We start from the raw sequence: 26,041 nt of genomic DNA on the forward strand, positions 1-26,041 counted from the left end.
TTGCAAGATGTACTAATAAAAAGCAACAATATCTATTATGTAAGTAATTGGGAAAGAAATTGATGCACCTTGCATGTTTACGCTTTATGCAAGATCTGCCTCTTTGCTAAAGTACAATGATGTTGCTCGCTTGCTTAGCTCTTTCAGATCCTTTGCAGTAAGGAGAAGAAAAATATGGAGGAAAATATAAAAGAACTTGAGTTTGATGTTTTGGTTTCAAACATTTGTGAGCCTTAGTACTGAGTTGGCTCATCACATTTGGTTTTCCTGCCCTTCTCAGTGAAAAACATGAGAGCTACCATGCCGAGTTAGACCGAGAATCTGCTTAGCCCAGTTTCTTATTCTGTTGGTAATCGGTAAGGAGGTACTGTTTGGCATTCTCCTCCAGCTCACACATTTTACATTTCTGAATCTTTTAACTTTTGCCACCCCATTATTTTCATTGGTTGCTCCCCAGAATCACTTGGTTTTTCAGCTTTATGGGGTTCTCTCCTCCTCCTTGCCCTCAGTTTTATGGCAGGGTTGTAGGTGGTCGCTCTTTTAGTTTAGCCTTATACCTGTTGCTACCAGGGCTCATGTATTTGGACTTAATATCATACCTCCTTTATTGTCTTTCTGTGTTGGTAGACGGGGAGTTGACAACAAGGAGAATGGTTAATAAAGGAAGGAACTTTGCTTGGTGCCCCTCTCTGGTTGCATCATTTAAAATTTGTTCTTCAAGTTGACTTTTTCTTATTCTTTGTCCCCAACAATCAATTGGTAATTAGTTGTCTTTGTTTTTATGGCTTTTTATTTGTTCAGTGGTATTTTTTTGTTATGTGGTCTTTTTGTTTGGTGTGGGATTTTTTGTGGTTTTTTTTTCTTTTTTATTTGTTTTGGCTTTGTTTTTCTAGAAAGGGCTTTTGGCTAGGGTTACATCGTTTCTGTTGGTCAAGCAGTGTCAACTGTGGCCTAAAGAAAATGCATAGAGAAAGATTGTGAAAAAACAAGGTATGTCTAAGATGTGTCTTCCATTGTTTGATTTTTATCTTTCTGACTGTCTGTAGTTTAAGGGTATCCTGAACTGGATCTAGAGTAATCTGTAATTGCCTCTGATCAACCTGTCTTCCATTAATAAGTCTAGTCTTTTTGAACCAAATTGTATTTTGACATAGATGACATTCTGTGGTACAGAATTCCACAATTTATGTGATATAAGTGAATTTGTATCTCTGTATTTGTTTTTAAACCTGTTACCTCATAATTTCTTTGCTTTCCAGATTATAGTATTGTGAAATAATGCATAATCACTTGTGATATAAAGACCTCTATTGCAGTCCCCTTGTTCCCTTCCTAAGTATCTACTCTTCTTGTCTTCTTTTGCTGTATCTTTTGCGGTTCTACCTTAATATTTCAGGGATGTGGTGGCAGGGACTATACATGAGTTAAGCTTTAGAAGCACAATGGATTTATGCATATAATACCTGTTAATTTTATATGCCCCAGGAAGATCTCAGTGAAGTCTGTGTACAGGACCATATGGTTTACAGTCCTTGATACACACAAATTTTTAGCACTTTTATCCAAAGTGTTTGGCTGCAGCTTTGCTCTTTGTGGGAGACGTTAGCCCTTGCTGGGAGTATATTTGTGTTTAATGATCCCATTGTGTTCTATGCAATTGCACAGCTTTCTAGGTTGCTTGTGGAAGCTGTTTTTAGTGAGACAGTATGTTGTCTAACTTCTTCTGTCTTTGCCCTGGCTCTAGATTCATTCTTGCTGTGCCCAATTAAGCAGGGATAACAAACATCTGTGTCTGCAGAAGTAATAAGGTTGGCAAAAGTTGTGTGTACCCAGTAAAATATAAGCACGTTTTTAAACAGAGCTAGGGACATGATCTCATTTTTTTTAATGTAATCAGTTTAAACTTTGCAGTTTCAAAGTAGCAAATTTTTAAGTTGCAAAGCTGTTGACCCACCAGAGGGGAAGTAAACATAAAGGAGAGCAGGCTGGCTGGCTCAGTTTATTGGTAGATACTTAAGAAAGGAATAAGCACAACTTTTTTGCTTCAATAATGTCTTTAGGTTTAGCTTATCCATTCAAATAGTAACTGTTGGTGGGCTGATACTATGGAAAAGATGACAGCACTTAAAATTTTAGAGGAATGCAAACTGGGCCACTACAGCATTAGTTTCCACTGAGTATTTATTACATCAGCCTCTATTCCAGCCTTCCCTGTCAAATTGTATGTAGCTGTTACCCAGGCTTAAATGTGTAGGAATCGGGGTCAGCTGCTCTATATGGCACCACTCCCTTGCTTGTTGTGATGGATGTCCAGAAACAAGGCTTCCTCTGACAAGCAAGGGGCTGAGGATTTATTTCGTGTTTTGGCTATGTAAGCAGGTAGCATTCCTTTTGCTGTTTGAAATTTCAAATTAATCTAGGTAAAATCAGTTCTCTGCGTGTTTTGCACTTTTGTTTTTTTTTACCAGAATTCTGTTTTGAGTCTTTCAGTCCCAAGTTTTCAACAAATCAACTTTGGCATGGTATCATAAGTAGCCAGAATGGATGGGCACAGAGGTTTGGCTTGTCAGAGGATGTTAGTGTAGAACTGGGAACAGAATTTGGGTGTTCAGGCTGTTCCAGCACTGTCACATCCCCAGCTCAGTGAGAAGCGGAACTGGATTTTGTGCTGTCTGTCTTCTTACAGAAACAGTTCTAAAATCTTAACTTCTTCGGGGCAGGGGGGGGGGGGGTGTCTTGGAGGATATGCAAACTAGCATAATGAAACTACATTACAATGAATTCTTACTAGTTCACAGATGATTTTGCTAATGTAACTTGTGTGCATATCTCTACACGAGAGAGAGAAATTAGATTTAATTCAGAAGCTCACCTGCATAATTCAGTCTTTCTCTGGACATACATTAATCAGCAGTAATTATTTCTTGTTATGGGTCTTGACCATATAGACAAGATGCAACTGAGCTTGCAGCTAAAACTAAGCATAAACAAGCATTGTGAATACAGACTGTACTAATTATTCGAGTTCTGTTAGAGAATTGTTAAACTAAATACGTATTTGGATTGAATTCCAGTATGGTTGTGAATAAAGTGTAGAAGCTAATCATGTAGCAGGTAGTGAACTAGATATGAGAGAGCTCTTACTTCTTTCCAAGGTTAAAGGTAATATTAGGAGCCTGCATCAATGTCATTTTTTGTATTGATGGAAATAGCTGTGACATATGAAGCAGCAGTGCAAATCCCATCTGCAAGGTATGCCTCTTACCATGTTAATTTTCCTAAACATATGAAGTTCTTGAGCTTTGAGTTGAAATCATTATGTTATGGGAGCTGTAGTAATTAATCTACTTCATGTAATAGAAAATCAAACACAGTTGTTGTTTAATGTCTCTTTCAAAATATACTGAACGCCAGCCCACTTGGCCTGAAATTTTTAGCATAGTAAAATGCTATCTAATAGTGATTACTATTAGTGTTCAATATTGCTAAGATGATCAGTAAAAAGAACAGTAACATTCGTAACATTCTTACTAGATTCCAAAACATTAATCTTTTTTAAAGTGTGCCTATAGCAAAATGCAACCAACCAACCCCTGAAATCCCACCAGTTGAAGCCTGAATATTTGTCCTTGTAAATTACTTTGCCTCATCAGGAAAAATGTGGTAAGCTGTAAATAAGTGACTGAGCAGCTGCAACATAAATCTTCTTTTGTTAGTATATTGTCTGAGATTTCCCTTGAGTATATATAGTTAATTTGCTAGTGGTTTATACTAACATGTTTTGCTTCTCAGGGTAATTGGACTAAAGTGCATTAGTCAGTTAATGCAGTTCAGCTGATGGTCAGTATCTTGTTAAGTCATGATAAATCAGTGTTTTAGCCTCCTCCTTCTGTGGTGGACAAAGCAGGGTGTGTCTGGAATGGTTTTCTTCAAAAAAACATTAGTATTTGTACTATTAACCAGATAAAGTCAGATACTCCCCAGAAGCTAAGTATTAATTTACCATCTTAACCTACACAAGTAGTATTTTCATTCTTTTTCTTCTAATGTTAAACTTGTTAGATTTTGCTCTGCTATTTATAAAGTATTGCCATAAATGTGTCAGACAAATTTTGGAGGAACTACTTAATTTGAAAGATACTTTTGCATCCTAACTATCCATTTTTATAAATTTACAATTGTATGACAGTATCCTACTTTTGGCCTCTGGTATTTATGGCAAGATAAAATTTTTCAATAAAGGGAAGGGCTAGAAGGCTATGAGTATGCTTAGTGTACGCAGAAGATAATGAACAGGTTTCAGTTTTATGCAATCATTGTATAATTCTTGTGAAAAGGAAATAAACATTTTGGGTGCATGGTGAATACCCTACAATACACTTAAGAAAACTTAGGTGTTATCTGGCAAAAATCAGCAGACCTGCACTACAGCTGCTTTAAACTTTTTTCTTCCTGTTCTTTGTTGCTATTTTAAAATAACGAAATCAAACATTTACATCTTAAACTGCCACATATGCATGTATTATAATAAGAGTCTATTATTATGTAGTTTAATTTTGGGCAATGACAGCAAGTAACTAACATTTCTAAGGGTAATGGTGCAACAACATAGGAATGTACAGAAGGGTCGCTGGTTTTGTGCACTGTGCTATCATAGCAAATACACTGCGAGAGCCAGAGTATCCACAGGATCGTCTATGTCAGGCTTAATCCCCTTTTTTTACCTGCAATCCCTTATTCAGTAGATACGCATGCGTATGTGGACAAAGTACCTGTGCTGCCCTCCCCCCCGCCCCCCCATCCAACCCAGCTCTATCTGCCTAGCTGGGTGTACAGAGACAGACTTCATAACTGACACAGAAGCAACACTAATATACTGCAAACCATCTGCTAATTGGTCTTCCCTAGCTGGTGTGGTTGCAAGCCTGGATCGCAGAGCTCCGGTTCTGTTCCTGTCTTATTGCACATCTCCTCTGCATTGCCTTTGAACTAGAAATGGCCACCCCATTTAGAAGTAGCCCTTCCTTCTCCTGGGGCCTTGTCTTGACCTTTCGGGGAGGGCTGCATGGCCTGCAGGCAGCACTGGAGCACCTCTGCCTGCACTGGAGCACCTCTGCCCGCTGAGCTGCCCTTACCGCAATGTGCTTCTAGCTGCCAGTATATCTGTGACTCTGTCTTCTGGGGTTTTTGATAGGCAGTACAATTTTGTGAGATGTACTTGAAGTAAGTACTATGAAAACATCCTCAAAATATTAGCAGAAGAGGAGTATAAGTGAGCAGCAGTTAGCAGAAGAAGAAAATAAAAAGCACAGATGATGTATAAGATGGATGTCAAACCTGAAGCAAGCCTTTGCATACTTCTTAACACTTGGGTAGGCTATCTATTAGGCTGGATCTGATTAAATTCATCCTTTGACATGTTAAACAGAAAAAAAAATTGACCAAAGCTATCTCAGTACCACTAGCTGGTATTTGAGATGCTGGAATACATGAAAATCAAAAGGAGAGGTGGAGGGAAAGGAGCCAAGAAATTATAGACTATTCCTCTCATCTTCCGCATTTTGAACAAATTCTTGCACAAAGTATAAGCCTCTGGGAGACAACAAGAATATGAGTCACAACCACCATGAATTTAGGAAGAGTAAACAGTTATGCCAGTTTAATTTTCTCCTGTAACATGACAATAAGGCCTGTGAATTGACAAGAAAAGTGTGAATGTTAATATTTTCATGTTAGTGAGTTCTTTGGCAGTGTTTCATGCGATGATCTTGCAAACAAGTGAAGAAACGTGGCCTGAAAGAAACTGTTGTAGAGTAGGAGCAAGACTCGTTGGATGACTGTGCCTAGTGGGTGGTTATTAATGATTGTCTGTCAAAATGAAATGGTTGTATTGAATGTGGATCTGCCACGGTCTGTTGGGTCTGTACTCATTCTGCTCCACTTCAATCTTTTTGTTAATGACCTTGGTGATAGAATAGAGAGTGTGCTTACAAAATTGATTAACTAAAAATGCCCCCAAAACTTGGAGGGAATGTATATACATAAGACACAAGTTTAAGAGTACAAAAGTATTTTGAGAAAATCGGGAAAGCCTTAGGAGATAAATAGGGACAGATTGAAGTTCTATACTTAACAGAAATAATGAAATACACAAATACAGGGTAGGGAACAAGTAATTAGGTGACAATTCTCCAGAATTCTTGACACTGTAAAAGGAGCAAACGTTATATCAGGAGTGATAAAAATATGAGTATAGGCTGTAAAACACACAGAACAATCTTTTTTTTAATTTTTTTTTATTTTTTTTTTTATCTACAGATAAGCCCTCAGTTGAAGTGTTGCAAATGCCCTAAGAAAACACAGCTTAGCTGAACAGAGACTGGGAGAAGAGTAATCAAATAATTTGAGGTCTAGAAAATGGGGCCTAATAGGAAAGACTGAAATAATTTGACTGAGGAGAGGAGGGAGCATGCAAGCCCCCAAAAGAGAACTGGAAGGCATAGTTTTTTGTGCGTATGTAGTAGGCTATTTCAAGAAGGCAGGAAGTTGTCAAGTGTAAGGCCCATCCATGACAGGTAGGGCAAGGCAAGTCATCTTAAAATTGTTCCAAAAAATGCAGATTAGGTCTTGGACCAGGAACAAAGGACCAGTTCCTCAGATAATTGACTGTTGTTTCTCATAAAGCATTTTCTTTATTTAGTTGTATTTGGAATAACAACATTGTTTTAAGACTGATGAACAGTACGTATACACTTTTTGCAACGTTGCTGATTAAAAAATGAACAGTTTGTATATGGAGACAATTTACCCTGAGACAGTATCTACTAGACAAAATGATGATGCAGACGGCCTCCATATTGCCAGTCCTTCCACTTCTAATGTCCTCTAACTCAGTAGCCTTCATCTTGTTTCTGTTGGTACCTCACTACATAAGTACTAGGTATACCATACAAGATTTTCAGCTCGCTTTTCCCACTTTCTGCCCTTGACAGGCCTGTCAGTAGTCAACCTTTATTTCGTTCTCATTTTCTTAATGACTTCAGTCCAGCACTTTGGGGACTCAACATATTATTATCATAAGAAAACAAGGAATGTACTGTAGGTAATTGTTTTGTTTATAAAATCTTTCCCAATTTCCATTGTGTATTTCTCCACTGAGAAGCGAGTGCAGCCTCAGTTACCTGAGGCTGTAACATGTGTTGTTAGCATACTTCGAGTCTCTACTTGCATTGTTATACCCTAGAACACATGTCTTTAATCATCGTAGTTGGAAATTACCTTGCTTAGCAATTTTAGTTTTTATTTTCTCAAAGAGAAATAAGTGATTGCATGAGTCAAAGCCAACAGCCTGTGTACAGTGTAGCCAGCCAAACCTGAATTCTGTGCCTGAGAGTGGAATTTGTCACAGCTTCAAGCACTTCTTAATGGGGCTTTTTGTTTAAGTAAATGTGAAGGAAATTCCATCATTTCAGTATTCCATCTTTCTAATAACTTATTGTGAGCTGCTTCCAATTTACATTTTTGCCTTCTTTTTTTCTTTTCTTTTTTATTTATTTGTTACTTCTTTGCCATTTTGAAATGTTTATGTGAGGGAACCTGTTCTGACAGCTGGACAAGAGGTAGTGAGAAGCCTTTGAATGCAGGGCAGATGTCTGATGTGGAAACTTCAGGGGTCCAACATCCTGCAGGGAAACATTCTGGAGCTTTTAAGGGGTGAAGGTTTTTTGCGTATCGCAGAAAGGATCAGGGTGATTTGAAAGATATGCCTGTTATTGGTTTGGATATGAGGGGATGATTTTGACTCTCTCTTCTGCTGGATGACTGGTTGCTCTTATCCTACTATTTTGTTTCTCGATCCCACAGTGAATTTGGGCTAAATTCTGTAAATTCTAATGTTTTTCCTTCATCACGTACCTTGCTTTCCTAGCTGGATGGTCATGTTCATATCTGCAAGAGAAGTTGTTGCTGACATTCATTATTTAAATATTGATCATTAGCTTCCACATTTCCAGGCAAATATATGTGGGAGAACTCACAGGTTTGTGCTTGTTCAGGCTCTGGTCATATTTAAATGGTATTCTTTTTAACTATCAGAGCCAGAAATTCTTGCTTTTAAATTGAAAATCTATAGCTAGCTGTATGAATCTAGCAGGTGATAGAGATATTTGGAATAAATAGGAGGACCCTTACTGTAATGGAATGCAAAGTAACACAGTTTATTGCTGATGAGTACTCGGTGATAAAATAATCTTTGAAAAGTATGCCAAAAATGCTAAGTCTGAGAGAATGCCAATAAGCATGTGCCACTGGAATTGGAAGGATGAGACTACTATGTAGGAGGAATGTATAAGAAAGACATACCATAGTAGAGAAGTTGCAAGATGTTGCAACCTCATCAACCAGCTCTAAGTGGTATTGATGCTTCTGGGTATACAAGGCAAAAACAGCATTTGGTGCAATTCAGATGATCTAGTTGAGAACGCCTGGGGTTTGGGAGCGCTGCGATGCTGCCGAGCTGAGTGCTGAGCTCATGCCAGCCCTCCGGGGCAGGGTGATAGAGCTATTTTTCACCTGCGTGGCTGGGTAGCAATGAAGTCTACAGCAGCAGAGGGCTGTTGGTCAATGGATAATTTCATGTTGTATCTTACCTATTGTTTTTGAAAGCCGGAAAAAGCCAGATCAGAAAACTCATGGCTTTATTTTTTCTTAAACAGCTGGAATGTGGATGGCTTAAACAATTTAGTTTTTCACAGAACTGGACTTCTTACCTTGCTTAGCTGCACTTGAAAATCTACTGGGGAAGCACAGACACCCTGTCTTATTTTTCATGGTGCATCACGTTGCACTTTCTATGCTTGACTTAATGAAGATAATAATTAACTTCCTCTTGACCAACAAAAGTTACTTTTGCCTTGCTTTATTCGGTAAAGGAAGGATGCCTCTCACCGTGGAATGCTGGATTAGGCTGTTGGAGGTCCTTTGAAGTACCTAGTATTTCTGTGTCTCTTTGTAGAATTACAACATTAGGATACATAACAGAAGCTTTGTTTATAAGAGTAAGTTCAAGTGTGGTGCTGTGAAGACTCTGTTAGCAGAATTACAATCCAAACTTGCAATTTAGTGATGTCTCAAAAGGTCTAAAGTTTGAGTAGTAGGTTTCAGTTCTGAAGGAAGTGGAGGAAGGTCCATTCTTAACACAGCACTGTGTGCTGATGCACTTCCAAATGGGATGTGGCTCATCTTTATTGTAAGATCAGTTGTTTGAAAATATTATAGGTGACTGATGTGAAAAAAGGCGGCTAACAAGTCAGTTAGTCCTGTGTAAAATTTTTAGATACTTCTAATTCTCTAGTCCTTTCTGCTTTCTTGAGCACAGACCACCATGCTAAACTGTACTACTCTGTTACTCTTCAGCAGTATTTCAATGCAAGATTTTTTATGTGCCCAAACATGGACTATGAGACGGATACACCCACTTTCACTGTAAAGTGGAGTTTGAACTGTCTCCTTGCAATAGAAGTAAATGAAGTTTCTCTATGTTAGAAACTTAGTAGCTAAGTGCTCTTAAATGACACCGTATTATTTAGGCTGCTGAGATTTGGAAAAAAATCCAGTGGTCTTTCCATAAAATAAGGTTTAGAAGTGATTTTGTCGTGATTTCACCGTGCAAAACAGAACTGAGCTGTAATTTTGATTATTAAGCCTTGAATATTCAACATTGCCAGTGGATAGCTATGTTAGATAGTAATATGTGTAAATATGTTAGTCTAATTTAGTAGTTGGTTCTAGGGGAAGGCAACAGGAAGGCAACACAATAGTCTGGATAAGCAATAGTGCTGCAAACATGCTACAGACAATAGTTGATCTGTCAGCTGGGAAGAGCAGGCTTCCAGGCTCCAACTGAAGTTGCATAGCCGTCTCTGTAAGGGTGGGAGCTCAGTGATCAAAAGGGCACCAAACAGGATGGATAACAATCAACCGAGGGATTTTTTTTTTTTAATGTGACATTTTAAAATGAATAAAATTATTTTTATTGAGGGGAAAGTATATTTGAGTGTATTTAAATTCCACATTTAATACTATCAATAATTAAGATAATCTGTTCTAAATATACTTCAAAATAAAATCCCACTGCTTGTTTGCCACTAAAATTTTAGCAAATGAGATGCTGACTTGAAACTAGCACTAATGAACTGACAGCCTAGCTTTTGACAATAAATGTTTTTTTTTAATTATAGTGTAGATATAACTGTTTTGATTGTTCCAGTTTCTCAGCTTAGAATGAAAAATGAAAAAACAAGAAACTTATCTTTTAATGTCTGAGTAATAGCCTAGACAGCTGAAAGGATGTGATCCTGTAGTTCTAAAAGTGTTTAGCATTGGTGCTTACCATCAATATCAATTTAATTCAGATTATTCTAAAACCTTTTTTTTAAAGTAGTTAAATAAAATAATGTCACATAACTTCTGTCCATGTGCAGTTTGAGATTAGTATGAATGTGAAATTCTTCTATGTTAGAAAACATGCCATATCGCATTCACCATTTTCTGAAAGATAGTTATGATTATTTAGTATAGTAATCTTGGGTAACTAACCTCAGGAAAACAGAAACACAGATCTTACAAATACTCAGAAAACGATGGGGAAAAAAGGGTCTAAACATGAAGAAAATGGTTTTAGACATATGGATGACTAAAAATGTCAGGAAAAAAAGGAATAATCTCTGTAGGGGAAAATGAGAGTTCAATGTAATTCAGGTGTTTTAATAAATTTATCTTTTACGGTATCTTCCTTATTACCAAGCAAGAAGCAAATTTTGTGTGAGGCTATAATATATTGTGTTAAAGCATAACTCGGGCTGTTCCTATAAGCAAACCAGAATGCTGTCTCTCATCTTCTGCTCTGAATGCTGCACTTCCAAAGGACAACACTGGTTTTGATGGGTGCTAGTATAATTGGTGGTGGAACCCGTGCATAGAAACAAATAAAAAGGGACTTTTGCAGAATCAAATCATTGTTTGGAAATATCTATAGAAGGTTAAGTAAAACCTTTATGATATTAATTGGACAATGGGTGACACTTTCCTCTATTATGATTTAATCTTTGATAGCTAAAAGTAAGAACAATCACTGAAGGCATAGATGAGAATTGGGCAAGTATCATTTGTTGATGTTTTACAGATGAAGAATTGGAGCAGACAGAGATGAACTGATTTGCATGAAGTTGCCCTGAAAGTTGGAGGATGTGGCGATTAATCCTGGTAGTTGGTCTAGACTGGTGGCTTTATGCTAACAGTAGTGAAAGAAATTAAAGTGCCTGCATGGCTGCAGCTTGAGAATTCCCAGGAACCTCCTTGAGGTTTAAGCAGGGCTGGTATGTTTTCATGACTGGGTATATGGCAATACAATGTTTTCTGTAGAGATTCGATATAAATAGGAAGGATGACACAGTATAGGAACTACAGTGTTTCTGTTCAGATTTGCTTCTTGAACAGGAAATTTCAGTGTTCGTAGCTTCCATTTAATTCGTCTGTCTTCCACATTTAATGTTATGTCCCCAGCTGAGTTGAAGTGATGCAGATACTGATTTAAAGGTCTCTTGTCCTCCAGCACATTTCCTTGCTAGAGAGGGTCACTGAGCAGGGTAAGAGGACAATTGATTTTGATTAGGGAAGAGGATAGGGATAATGGTTTGATTCGTCCCAGTTACATTTGAGTGGGTCTCATTTGCCAGGTGTTGATGGTACAAACTAAACAGTTACCAGTTTTGCACGGTGTTGAGTTGGTTGGTTTCTTCTGGCGGAAATACAGTATCTAACATTAAAGTAGTTGTTGTTCCGTATCTGGTTCTTTATGTGCCCCTGTGAACGGGCAAGCCGCCCTTCGCCAATGGGCAAACTGGCACTGCATTTTTGGGGTGAAAGAGGAAAGTTGTGGCCTTCAGGTACTTAAGAACTGCTGCCGTTTGGATTCGCGGATGGCAACTGCGTCGGAGAGGTACGTCCTGTCGTGGCCGTGGGGCGTCTTAAAGAAAAGAGCTGTGAAAAGAAGGGGAAAAGATGTGAAGCATGCTGCTAACATCCACCAGGAGAGCGGTTTGCTTAGCCAGGTTATTCACATGAGCAGCACCCCTGGATAACTCTTTCCGGGGAGGAGGGGAGGAAGGGTCGGGCGGCACTGGAGCGAGAGGCCCGGGCGCGGCTGAAGGGTCTCCTCACCTCTCCAGCAGGTGGAGGAGAGGCGTTGAAAGGCCTCGAGCAGCGCACACGTGGCCCCGTGCTTCCAACCTGCTCCCCTGGGGGAAGCTGACGGGCTCTGGGTGTTACCTGAGCGCGGCTGTATTCGTTACTGCCCGCTGCTGGCTGGCCGCCTTCCCCGTGGCGGCTGCGGAGGCAGCGGCCTTACCGCCCCGGCCCCGCCGCTGCCCCTTTAAGGCCCGACCAGCCCGGGGATCAGGTGCGCGGCCGGAGCGGTGACGTCATGGTGCTGGGGGCGGGGCCCTGGCTCCCGCTCCCGCTCCCGCGCTGCCCGCGCCGCGGGACGGGGCAGCGGCGGCGACGGCGCTGCCGGGGCGGGCCCGGCCGGGGGCAGAGCCCGGCCTGCGGGTGAGTGCGCCGGGGCGCCGCGGGACCGGCCCGGGGAGCGGCGGGTGGGCCGGGCGTGTTAAACGCGGCGGGGTACTGGAGCCGGGGCGGGGAGGCTTCTCAATGCGGGTCCGTTGCAGCAGGTGTCGGTGTATTCTGTGTTGTGCTGGCTGCTGTATAAGCAAAGGAAAGGTTTTCTCCTTCAGCGAGCTACGCTGGAAAAACGTGCTGGGTGCAGGGTGTTTAATTATTTGCAAACATAATTTTTAGCTTTTTTTATATAGGCGTGCATAATGTCACACGCTTCATTTGTATTTACTTTAAACTGTTGCTGAGACAGTAAATGAACACCAGGTACTGTCTTACTTGTTTCTATTTCTCATGGTGACGAATTGCACTGTGTACCTCCTGTCCTTGGTAGAAGGTGCTATGTTAAATTCAATGCATGATACTTGGGTAAATCAAGGCAGTTCAAAACACTGGAGTTTGGAGTACACGAGGGATGTAAGGTGTCTTACAGCTGCTCTTCCTCCCTTGCCAATGGGAAGATTATAGCCCACCTGTATGGAGAAGAGTAATGGCCATGCCCTTTGCCAGTTAGGTGGGAATGTGCAAGCCCGTATGGAATTTATACCACTTAAATCTTCGTATGCACGGGAATTGCATTTGCTAGTTCCGATGAAGAAAGGCAAAGTACTGATAATGGCTTTGGTTGTGAGTTTTGAGGTTTTGTTGTTTTTTGTTTTTTAATAAGGGTAGAGGAGACGTTGAAACCTTCCTTTGAATGTTCATTTAATCTCCATGATAAATAGACTTTTATATTTGCAGTTCTAATTTCTGCCTAATGTGTTCACTTTTCACCAGATAAGTTAAAATGGGCAGAAATAAATAATGGAAAAAATTTCCCTGCTCAAGGGAGTTATCACATGAAGATAAAGTTGGCAGGAGGGCCTCTGTCATTTTCTGGGTAGCAGAAGGATGTGACGAAGTAAAGCAAGGCTTTATCGGGCTTGACTCTTGACTAGAGGAAGGTCTCTCTGGTATTCTTATGCTAAGAATGTAGGCTAAGATTTTCCTTTGAAGTCTTGAATTGGAAAGGCCCATCTCTACCACATCTAATTTCTGCATTAAGACTCCAAAGCAGATTTAGTCTTTAAATCTACAGAGCAGGATTCTGGAGTAACTCCTCATTAAAATAAAGATAAATACTTTTATGTATGGCCATATGTATTTGTTATGATACATGCTATTTTTAGTTTTGAATGCACACCTATGAATCCATCTTATGCAGGTTTCTTTTATCTGTTGCCTTGATAGTGTTTCAATCTAATCAGTATGCAATGGATGATGTTTTTACTCGCTAAATTTAGCTGCTGATGTTCTACGCTACTTGGTATTCTGTATTGCTCTTTGTAGTGGGCATCCTGGATGGATGGATGGATGGGCCGCAACAGCCTTTGTCCTGGAGTATGCGTCGTCCCAGTTGACGTATATTACAGTGGGCTTTTTTAAGGGGTGAAATATGTTAATCTAGCATGGTTTAAGACCAATGGAGTCTTTATATTTAGGTGTATTAATGTGTACTTGTGCTTTGTGTGTGCCTCCCACCCGGGGGAGAGGAACCTCTGAATGAATGTCACGTTGCTATAGTGTTTCATTAGTACTATTTTTTTGCGTACTTATACAGAGAGTACCGATGTTCTGTCAGAAGCAGATTTGTAGCCCAAAGGGGTGATTCGGCTTTAGGATGCCAGGCTAAGGTGAACAAGTAAGTAATCCAGGACATAGTAGGATTAGGTTACAGAGTGAAATCTGGTCAATTACTTTTCTACCTGAAAATCTATTTAACTGCTAAGTATATTTTTTCATTACAGCACCTATTACTGTGATGGATGTGACTTTCCATAGATCTTTGGCGAGTGCCTTATTGCTTCCTCTGGAAGTCATCAAATATTTCTTGCCCTCCTTGTTGGTATTTTAGCATCTTAAGCCAATTTCATTTCACTGGCTGTGAAACAAAGAATAATCCTCATAATGTGTGATTGTCTATACCATTGAAAAAGTCACTGGATTTTAAGCATCTGCAACAGCTTTTGTAGGTGCATGCAGTTTTAAGAAATAGTGGCTGTTCTAATGAAATTATTAGAAAACATTTCAAGGTGGAAAGAAAGAGAACTTAAGAAATGCTGTTACATCCCCTCTTTTCTCTAATGGCAGATTTTCGTAGAAGATTTACTTATTTTAACTTGCAATTCATAATTGTTCTAAAATATCGATTCCTCCCCCACCCCGTGATTAGGGTGATTCCTGGAATCATCTGTGTCACTGACTTTTGTTTTCAGCTCTTCAATATCGTGGATGGATATGGATTTAAATGCTCTTGGGAGTTCTATGCTATACATCCTGACTGCATGTCAGTCTGCCAAGGTTCAGTCATAGGTCAAACACTAAAAATAAGACACAACGGAAAATAATTAGTGCAGGAAATTTAAATGGTGTATGATAAAATTTTATGAGACTTGTTACCTTCTCTGTAACTGTGGCTTTGTGATCTCATTTTTTCTTTGTTAAATTAAGTGATACAAAAGTAAACTAATAAAGCTGAGGAACTAGAATATCAAAGGGGACAAATGAATATAGGCAGGGAGAACTTTTTTGCAAGCTTACTTTGTTTTGGTTTCACATTGATTAAGTTAGTTTCCAAAGTGAATCTTCCACCTCCAACCTGTCATCTCCTTTTTTAATGTCAGATAAGAGCCTGAAAAGCATCAGTTTTATTTGACGCAGGCAGATGAAGCAATCTTGTATAATCTTCTTTCTCAAGACTTTCTTGCAAGCCTTTCATCAAGGACCACAGCATTGCTGAGATCCTGATGTATCAAGGTTTACAGGTTGGGTGCCATAATTTAGGGTCATAAAATTATGTAAGTTCTTGATGACACTGGGAAAAGTGGATATGGATTATGGATTTGTCACTTTGGTTATGCTGGTCCAATGCCATGTGCATGCTTTACATAGGAGAAGTTATTTTCTGGTTCCCAACTTAGTCAAACTGTAAATTAATTCCTGAATGTCTCAGGGTCATATTTAAACTATAGGAAATTCTCTTTCCTACAGGGAAACAAATTTTGTGTCATGCCTTTTAGGGCATAAAACTGTGTGTGCCTGCCCCACCTGCACAGGTGACGGGAGACTTGTCTGTGGCTTTGGACATGGCATGGCATCACACTCATTCAAAGAATGTGCTTGTGCTTTGACCAAGAAATTTAATTTAGTGCTTTGTTTGATTAACAAACATCTATAACCTGCTGTGTTAGGTACAGTCAAGAAGATCTTTTACCATCCCTTTTTGATAGGATATTTATAAAACATTCTTTTGGCTCTGGTCCACGTACTGAGGTGAAAGTCACAGAAAGCAGGGTGGATTAAATGTAGTGCACTGTGTTTTGCAGTCACTGGGAATAAGTATGCAATAGAACTGCTTTTCTTTGTTTTGGTTTGGTTTTAGGAGCGTAATACCAACAAGAAATGCAGGCTTTTGTGGTATTTGTGGGGGTACCTCTTTGGTAAAGAGTGGTATTTTGGTTCCTGCTTGTGTTCGTGTCCTGGTTTCAGCTGGGATAGAATTAATTTCCTTCCTAGTAGCTGGTAAGTAGTAGTAGGTAGTAACCTTTAAACCCTGGCTGTTCTGTAGACTCCCAGACCTCCCAGTGCCACAGGTAAAACTAGTTCAAAGCACCAGGTTAGAGTTCCTAGATGTAAAAAGTCAAACTGCTAGCAGGGTATGTTCATAATGATGTGGTCGGTTTACTAATGCTTTCTTTTTCTCCCAGTATTTCTTTTTTTGTTTTGAGTCATCTCCTAAAAGGAAGACTGGTTTCAGTGACGAGCGCTCTGCCTTGTAGTACATACACATAAGAAAGAAGACAGACAGCTTTTTTTTTTTTAGTTAAGTGGAAAATACTGAGTGTGCATACAAACTGTTTGTATATACAAACTGTTTTTACTCTTGAAGCTGTAAATGGGCCAGATTCATTTGTCAAACCATAAGGTTTGGAAAAGGATTTAGGATGATAGTGCTTTTGATAGCCGAGGACTGGACTTCATATACAAAGGAATCCTTTCCACTTCACTGCTCCTAAGCTTATTTTTAAAGCTAGTTTAGATTCTGGTTTAGGCTGGTTATGAATCTGGTTAGATTCATGGTTTAGAGGCCATGGCTTCTCAAATAATTTAACTGGTACTACCACCCCAAGCCACCCTACACAAAAAATACTTGTGGGGCTATATAGGGAACATGGAGGAACAGATCTGACTTCAGACTACCCTGGCCTGTCTTTCCACCTGGTCGCTGTTTACCCTGACCAGGTTGTCTCTGTCTCTGGCCACGCGAATGCTTGTGTTGCCGGATTGGAAAGGGTTGTGCAAGGATGAGAATGAGCAGTTGGGAGGCTGAAGGAAAGTGGAGGGCGTAAAAACTCTGGCCTCACATTAGCCAGCCTCTAGAATAGTCTTGAAAAGTATTTCTCGTTCTCTGTTGATAACTACCAAAACAACAGTATGTTTGGTAATTCTTTAGAAATATTGAGAAATGGCAAAAAAAGCTTTTTGCTCATCTTGTGATTTACAAGCTACTTGAATAGCTCTAGGTAACCTGATTTCAATAGAAGAATAACTCAGATGGTAAGGGAGAAAGCAGTATTGATTTTTACCAGTTTTCATTATATGAGTCCATTCGGCTTTAAGGCTGTGTCCAGCCTACCAAAGCAAGCTGTGTCGACAAAGTAAAACCAAGATTTTGCTGTGCTTTCCCCCCCTCCTTGACAGTATTTAAACAGTTGTCTTGCCATGTGGAGAAGGTCAGCTGAGTACAGCATATGTGTTTGCCTAATATGTTTGAACACATTGCCCTAAAGTTTGTTAGACTGTTGTTAGATTTTTGTTGGCTTTTTTCCCTCTTCTTGAAAAACGCACTGCTGATGCGGGAACATGAGCTTGTCTTTCTCAACTCACCCTCTCCGCCCTCCCCACCCCCTTAAAAAAAAAAAAAGAAATTGTTGATGGCCACTCCTTTGTATCCACTTCACAGAATTAACTTTTTTGACCTCAAAGGCTTTCAATGAAGGGGGCAAACACCTGTTTTCAGACTTCGTAAAAGTTCGGGGGATGCATACTGCAAAGTAAAAACCATTGTCCTAGAAGAATACACTTACTTAAACCAAAGAGGCTAGTAAAGATTAACCAGGGGTTTTAATTTGCAGCAGTTGTTTTGAACTGATCTTTCCTGGAGTGCAGCGTGATGTTAACCTAACGCAGTTTCATTGTGGCTGCTTCAGGAAAGGGCTGGGCAGGGTGCTGGGTCTCGGCTAGGTGCTCCTGCTCTCTCCTTGCTTGGCCGTGTCTGCACTCGGTTGAAGTGGCTCATGCAACTGGCTCGCAGCTCAATGCAATACTCGGAAGCAGTGGGAGCATAAGGCTAGGGAAAGTAAACACACTGACAAGGTCTGGTGTTTCCCACAGTTAAATGAAACCACACCTTTAGTCCGCGTTGCCGATTGCCACACAGGCATCTGACTGCAGATGGAGGGGCAGCTTTGTTAACTAGGTAAGAGAATCTAACTTCATGCTACTGTCAAGAGGCATTGCTCACCAGGCCTGCTTTTCTGAATCCTGAGTGAGCTAGCTGATGAAAAAAACCTATCATTTTTATTTCCATTGATAGAGTTGTGTTTTGCTGACTTACCTCCCTATACTAGCTTATTTTGCAGACTACCCAGTGTTAGCATAAGGGGCACGTGATGGTGAACAGATCCACCCTGGTAGCAGCTGTCAGGCTGGCATAGCTATATCATAAAACATACTGTAAGTTACCTGTGCAAGGAATTAGTGCATCTACGTGGTATCTTGGCTTTGGTGGTAAAGCTCATAGAAGAAGCTCCTGTACCCCTTGAAGTTTGCTGGTCTGTGTTGTGCCAGTTAAAACTGCTTACTGCAGGCCTGCTCTGTATTCTGAATAACTGAAATTATAAGAATAGCCCCCTTCATACTTTTCTGTTTATTTTTAATCCAGATTGTTTTCATGATGCAATTTGTAATGTGGTCCTCCACAGGCTGCCATCTGCAGAAGAGAGCATCAGATGGGAACAGGAAGGAGTGATCTGTGAAAGGTGGGCAGGAACTTCTGCAGCCAGCTTCTTTGTTGAAGCCAATCAAGAAACTACATCTTCACCATGTAGCACTTACTCCTGACAAAACTACTCCATGTAGATAAACATGGTATTTAAACTATGCTAAATGTTCTGACATTTACAGCTCTATGAGTAGGAGTGCTGTGGTGGAAAATCATTCGAAGGTGAAGGGAAGGGCTAGCATAGCCTTTGCTGGGTAGGAAGCTGCATGATCTGCAACGGCAGAAGGAAGCTGAAGTCATTTGACTCTGCAGATACTGGGAAATGTTCTCAGTTTTGAAGGAATGGTTATTGCAGCTCTCCGTCATCTATACTTTGTTTCTTCAAAATTTTTTGTAACTTACGCTTTTGTCATTTTCTTAGACAATCTCTCTTTATCTTGCCAACCGTGAACGTATGCTGTAGGCATACGTGCTTCTAATAGATAGGGTTGTCTGCAAATACGTTTGCTTCTCAGATTGCTGATCTCTGAACCAAAGCAGAAAAGCAAGGAATGGGGGGAGAGGGAGGGAGAGAGAGAGATTCCAGGCTTGTTTCTGTTGCTTTATCTTGCCTGGTTTTCCTGCCTCATTTCAGTCTGAGGCAGCTATGTGGATGGCTGTATAATTGCTTGCATTGCTATCAGGTCCTACTAGCCCTAGGGGCTGCAGTGCTTGACCAGAGCTGTTTGAGGGTTGCTATGCTGTCCTAATTTAGGTGAAATGTTAGAAGAGTGGAAATGCTCTTTTTTTTTTCCTTCTTCTTCTTTCTTCCCGTTCTGTGCAGAAATGTGGTAATTGCTCTGAATTCTTTCTTAGTTTGGTGGCAGTGAGTCAGATGCGTAGCTGGTGTGTTTGGCAAAGCTCTCTTTTGTAAGCGCAGCAGTGCTGTTGTGCTTCGGCTAGGGACGCGTCCCCTTGCTTCTGTTTGGGGCGTGGAGCCTCGCTTGCTCTCTGAACTGTGTGACTGTTGGCAGCAGGGAGTGAAGACTTATTTTCTGCCCGATGCAGAGGGATTTGTTCTAGTAGTAAAACCCTTACCTGTCCTTTGCTGCTGTTTGATTTTAAAAAGTTTTCATTTTGGGTGTGATGGAAGCAGAACTGATCTTGCTTTAAAAACAGCTTCTAGAAATAATTTTCATGCTTTCTTCATGCACTGAAGTATTGAAGAACTGGATGTTGTTTAGACAGGTAACTTAGTCTCCGCTATCCATGTGCCGAGGGACGGCATAAAATAGTGTCAGAGCAGGTATTTGAAAATGTCTACAATTTGATCTGGACGTCTAGCAGTTACTCAAGTGTGCGTGGTCACCTGAAGTGTTTTAGCAAAAAGCTGAGAAAGAGTTCTGAAATGTTGGAAACTGAGGCTGAAGCAAATAGGAATTTGTACTACAACACCCTTGGTATTACTAATTTAGGTGCTCCTGCCATTTTGTGAGCATTGCCCCACACCACCTCAGCAAGGAAATCGGTGGAGTCACAGGAGCATCTATGTGATCTTTGTGTCCAAGGAGGAAAGGTGAATGCTTTGTCCTTAGGAACAAGGAGGAGGAAGGGAATGTAGCCACTAGTGTTTTCTCTGCAAGGGTGCTTGCCAACCTCAGGTCGTTGAGCCCTGGACATAATGCCACTTGAACAAACGGACTTGCTAACTCTTGGTAAGACTTGTACAGATAATTGAAAGGAAACCTGCAGATCCAAATAATGGTGCGAGACACCTGGAAGACTTGGTCACTCTTTCTGTATGATAAAAATGAGGATTGGCATATTGCTTTTGCCTGGAAAAGGTCTATGTTGGTATTGCAAACTGTGCTTTTAAGTGGTTTGTGTTCCTTGAAACAAGCTGTTTGAGGAAAGAGTCCTGCAAAGTTAACATGCTGTTTTAACCACACACAGCTGTGGAGCAGGTTTGGAGCCCAGCATGGTTACTGAACATTGTATTGTTTTTTGTTCACAATTATGCCACTATTAGTACACTTTAGAAAATTATTTTAGTTGAAATTTGCACGCAGAGACCTAAATCTTTAAAAAAAAAAAAAAAAAAAGTATGTAGAAGCATTGAGGTAAAACACTGCCTAGAGTATTGTGCCTTTGCTGTATTTTTTTCCTTTCTTGTTCTAACTCCTATTTTTGTCTTACCACAACTCTATCATTATGGAAAGACATAGTTAAAACTTGGCTCAGCCCCTTCTATCCTGGATTGTTCTTAAGGCAAACCAATTTAATTGTATTCCAACTGCTTCCTTTTTGCTTTGTTTGTTTCTATTAGGTAAATGGTCCCGGTGGGGATAGTATCTTCAATACCTTGTATGGTCCAAAGCGTTATTATATTTCAGTCTGATTCTGTTTGTTAGCATTATATTGTGCTAGGACAGCAAGACAATGGTGCACATTGTTTTTTGTAACATAACCAAAGTTTTCTTTAAAGTTATTTTGGTCTTGGATATATGGTAACTCTCCCTGTGCTATGAATGTGACCATGTTAGAAGAACAAATTGATGCTGAATGCGGATGGCACCAGTGTCCCGGAGCTGCACTGTAAGAGAGTCTGGGAATAATCAAGTAGTAATGTTGCTTCTGAGCTTAAATAACTGAGCTTATGGGAGGTTTTGGGGGTAGGAAGCTGTTTTTCTGAACAAGCATCTTTTTTCCTTGATCAGTATCACTGGCTTTGAACCACAGGGGATGGTTCCAGGAATTGTCCTGCAATAATTGTTCTTTGAAAAACTGCTTTTAAATTTGCATTGCAACCGCAGGGCTCTAAACCGAGGGATCAAAACTGAAGCCATCTTTTGAGTCCTTTGCATTTTTTGTGTTCAATGGCTACATGTCACTCCTGGTTATCAACCCCTCCTACGAGAAAACATCCTTCATGTTTAACTAAAGCATTTGCAGGAACCTCACCAGTTCACTTGTCGCACTGAGGGGAGCCCTGCCTTCCACAGGCAGGCTGCTGCTGTAAAACGAAGTCGTCCCTTACAGCCCTGTCTCCCCCATCTCTGCCCCCAATCTGGTCCCTTTTATAAAAGGGTTTGGAAAACCTCGCTCTTGCCTGGCCCTGTTTCCAAAGGGAATTGTCGGTAAGCGGGGCCGGGCCTCTGGCCTTATCTCTGTTGTCAGAGCTGCCTGCCTGGTAGGTGGCAGTGGGGGCAACCCTTTTCAAATGAGACTTTCCTGTGCTGAGGGAGGCCCTTGTTTTTTTTTGTTTTAACAGCTTCCTATTGTTTGAAACAGCAGGTTGTCCCCTCCCACACTATTCTAGCTCTTTCCTCCTCCCTTAAATAATTTTTCCATGCAAGTATTACTCAGAGCAGTTACTCTTGTAGTGAGTCCTCTGAGAGTTTTCCCAGCCCGCTCTGATCTCCAGCTTTTGTTGCAATACCAGTGTGGAGTTCACGGAATAGAAAGTGACTTCTGAGGGTAGGTCTTTCTGATTTTTAAATCTGTCGTTTTAACTCAGTGTCACCACTGCTGTGACATGGCTGTTTTTTTTTTTATTGAATCTAAGTTGTCACAGGAATTCTCTCCTATATATGGTACTGAAAGGTAGAAAATATTACTTTCCAATGTGGATTGTCTTTGTTTCTAAGATGCAAAGAAAGAGTATCGCTTCAGTTAGTTTGCTTTTCGATATTTTAGTCCTGCTGTCTAATGCTGTTTTGTATATGCACATTTTATTTATGTTCTGCTACCTGTGTGAAAGGCACTTTCTAAGTCGTAAGTTGCCTCTGGTCCACCATACCGTAGCTTCTTCTGACTAATAGTATCCATGATAAATTTGAAGATGAAACCAGTCAGAATCTCTTCTCACCTTAACGTTGTCAGAGCTGCAAGGGATGTTGGCAGTTCATTTCCCATCCTTGTTACTTTACAGTGTAACTATTGCCTAGTCAAAAGCTCTCAGGACTGCTTTTTTGATAATTTAGATGCAGTTTTGCTTCCCTCTACTTGTTGAATTCTGTGTTAGAAAGTTGATAATGAAATGAGGTATTAAATATATGTAGAGCTTTTTTGTTACTTTAATGCGTTGATTTATGAAAGTCAACTTGCTTTTTGGTTTCCTGATCCCCTGCCTTCTCTAAAGTGTGTTGTTTCCAAAATAAGTAGTAATTATTCTGTGAATTTTGGAAGTCTACCACTAGTATTCCATACTTCTCACTGCTTCAGCTTAGCATGAAGTACATCTTCATTTAAATTTGTAGATTTGAAAAAAACCACAAACTATTTTCATACACTTGGTGATACTACGCAGAGGTTTTAGTTCCACAAAATTATAAATCTGGTTCTAGAGTTTCTCACCAGAGCAGGGGGGGAAATAATCTGTCATTTCCACTGCTCATCATTCAATATAACAAACACATTCTGCCTGTTCAAATGCATTCCTTTTTTTTTTTTTTTTTTTTTTTTAAAGGAATAACTTATTTGTAATCCTGGTGTGTTTTAGGCTGCCTGAGTTATTGATCATAGTCTGCTGAGGCAGGGCTCAGCTGATCCATACCTGGAAGAGAAAGTCCCTGTCTCCTTGCCCTGGCTATAACTTCTTGATGGGTTGATTCAGCTCACTAAACCAATAGGAAATAAAGCAGCCCCTCTCCTCCTCTCTTCCCATCCCCCCTCAAATGCTAATTTGAGCTGAATTTGCTCCTATGAGCCAAAGGGCAGAGGTGTGAACTGCCTGCCCCAGAGCACTGGGGTGGAGAGAGGGGAGAGCCCTCCTCCCTACTTCAGTGGCCGTGAGGTTTTGTGTTCATTTGCCCATATAAAAAGGTCACTCTCAGACGTCCCCTGTCTGAGGTGATGCATCCCTCTTCTAGTATGTTGTACTTGGTTGGAGTTAGAGAAGCCTTTTGGTTGTTTTTGGTTTTGTTTGTTTGTTTTTTAAACTGGCAGTTCAAGAAACCTCTTGCTTTTCTTTGACAAACAGAGAAGCATTGTGGTGGACGTAAAGCGGTTTACATTCATTTATACTGTAGTTACGCCTGTAGGTTACAGTCAGTAATCTCAGAGTTTTACGTGTCTTAAAAACCCAAACAGGCTGATTCTGGGTTACAGCGTTCCCCATCTAAGGCCAAAGAAACATGATAGAGAGCCAGAGGAGCGAAGGAGGCAGACTGTGGTGGCTGTCACGATGAACAATGGGTTTGGCACACCTGCTGCCTTGCCGCTGAGCTTCTCCGTGCTTGGCAGGAAAGGAATGATTTGGAGGGTAACCAGATAGTTTTGTAGATGTTTTTGGTATGTTTCCATCTTCTCTGAGGGAGAGAAAACAGAAGCACTTGCTTTATAGTGTAACAAATGGCTGGTGAAGGCTGGCACCATCAACTTTTGGGACAGGATTTAATAATGCACTTACAAATGGGAAAGTCAATATTATGCTAGACCCGAGGGCCCTTACAAGCGAATGAAGGGAGACGGACATACCACGGGAAGGGGAAATAGTGGGATATAGTCAAAGCAATGTGTTGGAGAAAATTATGCTCATACTACCCTTCTGAATAGATTTAAACATATTTATATACTTTTATTCAAGAAAAAGACTTCTTCTAGTAATCAAGAAGCAAAATAAAGAGAGCTGGAACAAATGCATTTGTAGGAAGGTTTTGCAGTACAACACCGTTTTCGACTCCACCAAGAGCCAAGTGATCTTAATCAGTTGCTGTTTCTCCTGGGAGTTGCCACGGATGTAAGCTGTGAGACAAGATTACTATTCCCAAAGAACAGCATGTCACAGCCATGTCATTTCATCCATTTTCCAGTTGCATCTTTTCAGGTTCTGATGTTTTGGATCATAATAATAATATTTTTAACTGATGTATTAATATGTATGAAATTCCACAAGTTTTCTCTTAAGTTTTTGATGTACTCAATTCCACAAGAGGATGTGTGTTACTATTCCTGCCCTAATTGGTGAGCACCTGGGTCACCACAGTATATTGGAATTGGAGAACTTGGGAGGACTGGGAAAAAGTGAGAATGCTAAAAAAGCACAAAAACTTCCTTCTAGTCTAGCAAAGAAAATGTATCTAACACTGCACATTTTGGCTCAAGCTCAGAGCAGTTTAGCTTCAAATGGAGTGACTTCAGTCCCGATTAACCAGAAATGTAAGATTTTTCCAGGTCAGCCACTTGGCTGCACGTGTGCACACACACACACACGTGTATGATTTATTTTATTTTCTTAATCGCAGAGGAAGGATGCGTGGACTCTTAATCTGGATAGAATATTCTTATTTTTTCCTGTCTCTTTTACAGGCGTACATAAGGAAGTGTTATATGTTGTAATGCTGGTTAAGCAATGGATAATAGTAACAATGCATCTGAATGCTTTCTTCTAGTATTGAAGGAAAATTTTGTAATTGATTTCTCAGCAAAGCATTTAATGTGTTGTAACGAGGTGACTGAAAATACCATCCTGGTGTGGTAACCCTTCTTGATAAGGATAGCTTTTACAGATGTTGCTTTCGCAGGTGTCAGGTGATTGTTCCTTGAAGGCTGGTTATTCTGAGGGAGAGGACTTTTAAACAGGACAATGTTTGGTTTTGTCCTTTTATTGCCTTGCTGGTGTTCTGGATCTGCATCTGTTTCTGTACCAAGCTGCTAATCTTCCTGAGACTCTCTTCTGTCAAACACAAGAGTTATGTCCCTTCAGCAGCTTTTTGTGTTGCCAGTGTATTGTCTAGGGAATTCTGGGGAAAACAAGTTACATTGTACAGCGTTACAATGCTTGGAGGTGTGAGCCTGGAGCAATATCAATAGGTCTTGTCCTAACAGCATTTGGCAAGAGGAGGTGTGGGCAGCGTGTGGCATGTGGCTCCGCTGTGCAACTGGAAGGTGAAGGCTCCGTCCTGTGACCAGCTCCAGGTGGTGCTGGTGTGGGGCCGGCTGTGTGGTCTGGACTGGGGGCTGTAGGAAGAAGCAAGGCTTGAAGACTATCTTGGGCTGCCGTATCAGGATATGGAGTCCTCCATAGGTTTGAGGTGGATGTGTCTAACCCGTCTCCTGTGGTGAGCCCCCAAAAGACTAAAAGGATTTTAACATAAAAAAAGACAAATTTTATTTAAATAAGTACTAGAAATTTTGCTTTTTTAAAAGAGAAAATTCCAAAGAACTAGGGAAAACAAAACGGAAATATGCTTGTGTGCAACTTTCCTGTTGCCCATTATGTCTCTGCTTCCCAGCCTGTCAGTCACTGAGTGGCCCCAAACGTCTATCAGAAATTTTGGGCCATGTCTAAGGCCAGCCATACCCTGCAGTCCCTGGAGCCCTCTCCTTTGAATACCTTTGGTACCT

General features: G+C 40.5%; 1 protein-coding gene across 7 annotated transcripts in view; it reads left to right on the top strand.

The window, feature by feature from the left end:
• USP54 (ubiquitin specific peptidase 54) overlaps positions 1 to 26,041 on the top strand; it is a 105,521-nt gene that overhangs the window by 12,911 nt on the left and 66,569 nt on the right. For 2 of the 7 annotated variants that reach the window (XM_087763854.1, XM_087763860.1), the window contains exon 1: positions 12,501 to 12,606. The exons of 2 other annotated variants lie outside the window; for them this stretch is intronic. The gene's annotated coding sequence lies outside the window, so the exon portion shown is untranslated. Of the gene's footprint in view, positions 1 to 12,500; positions 12,607 to 22,059; positions 22,172 to 26,041 lie in introns of those variants that run through there. 3 more of the 7 variants (XM_087763856.1, XM_087763858.1, XM_087763857.1) reach the window with 3 other exon arrangements.

This window comes from Nipponia nippon, unplaced genomic scaffold (genome assembly GCF_047370975.1).
Source record: "Nipponia nippon isolate SJK-2023a ecotype South Korea unplaced genomic scaffold, ASM4737097v1 scaffold_3, whole genome shotgun sequence".
NCBI lineage: Eukaryota > Metazoa > Chordata > Aves > Pelecaniformes > Threskiornithidae > Nipponia > Nipponia nippon.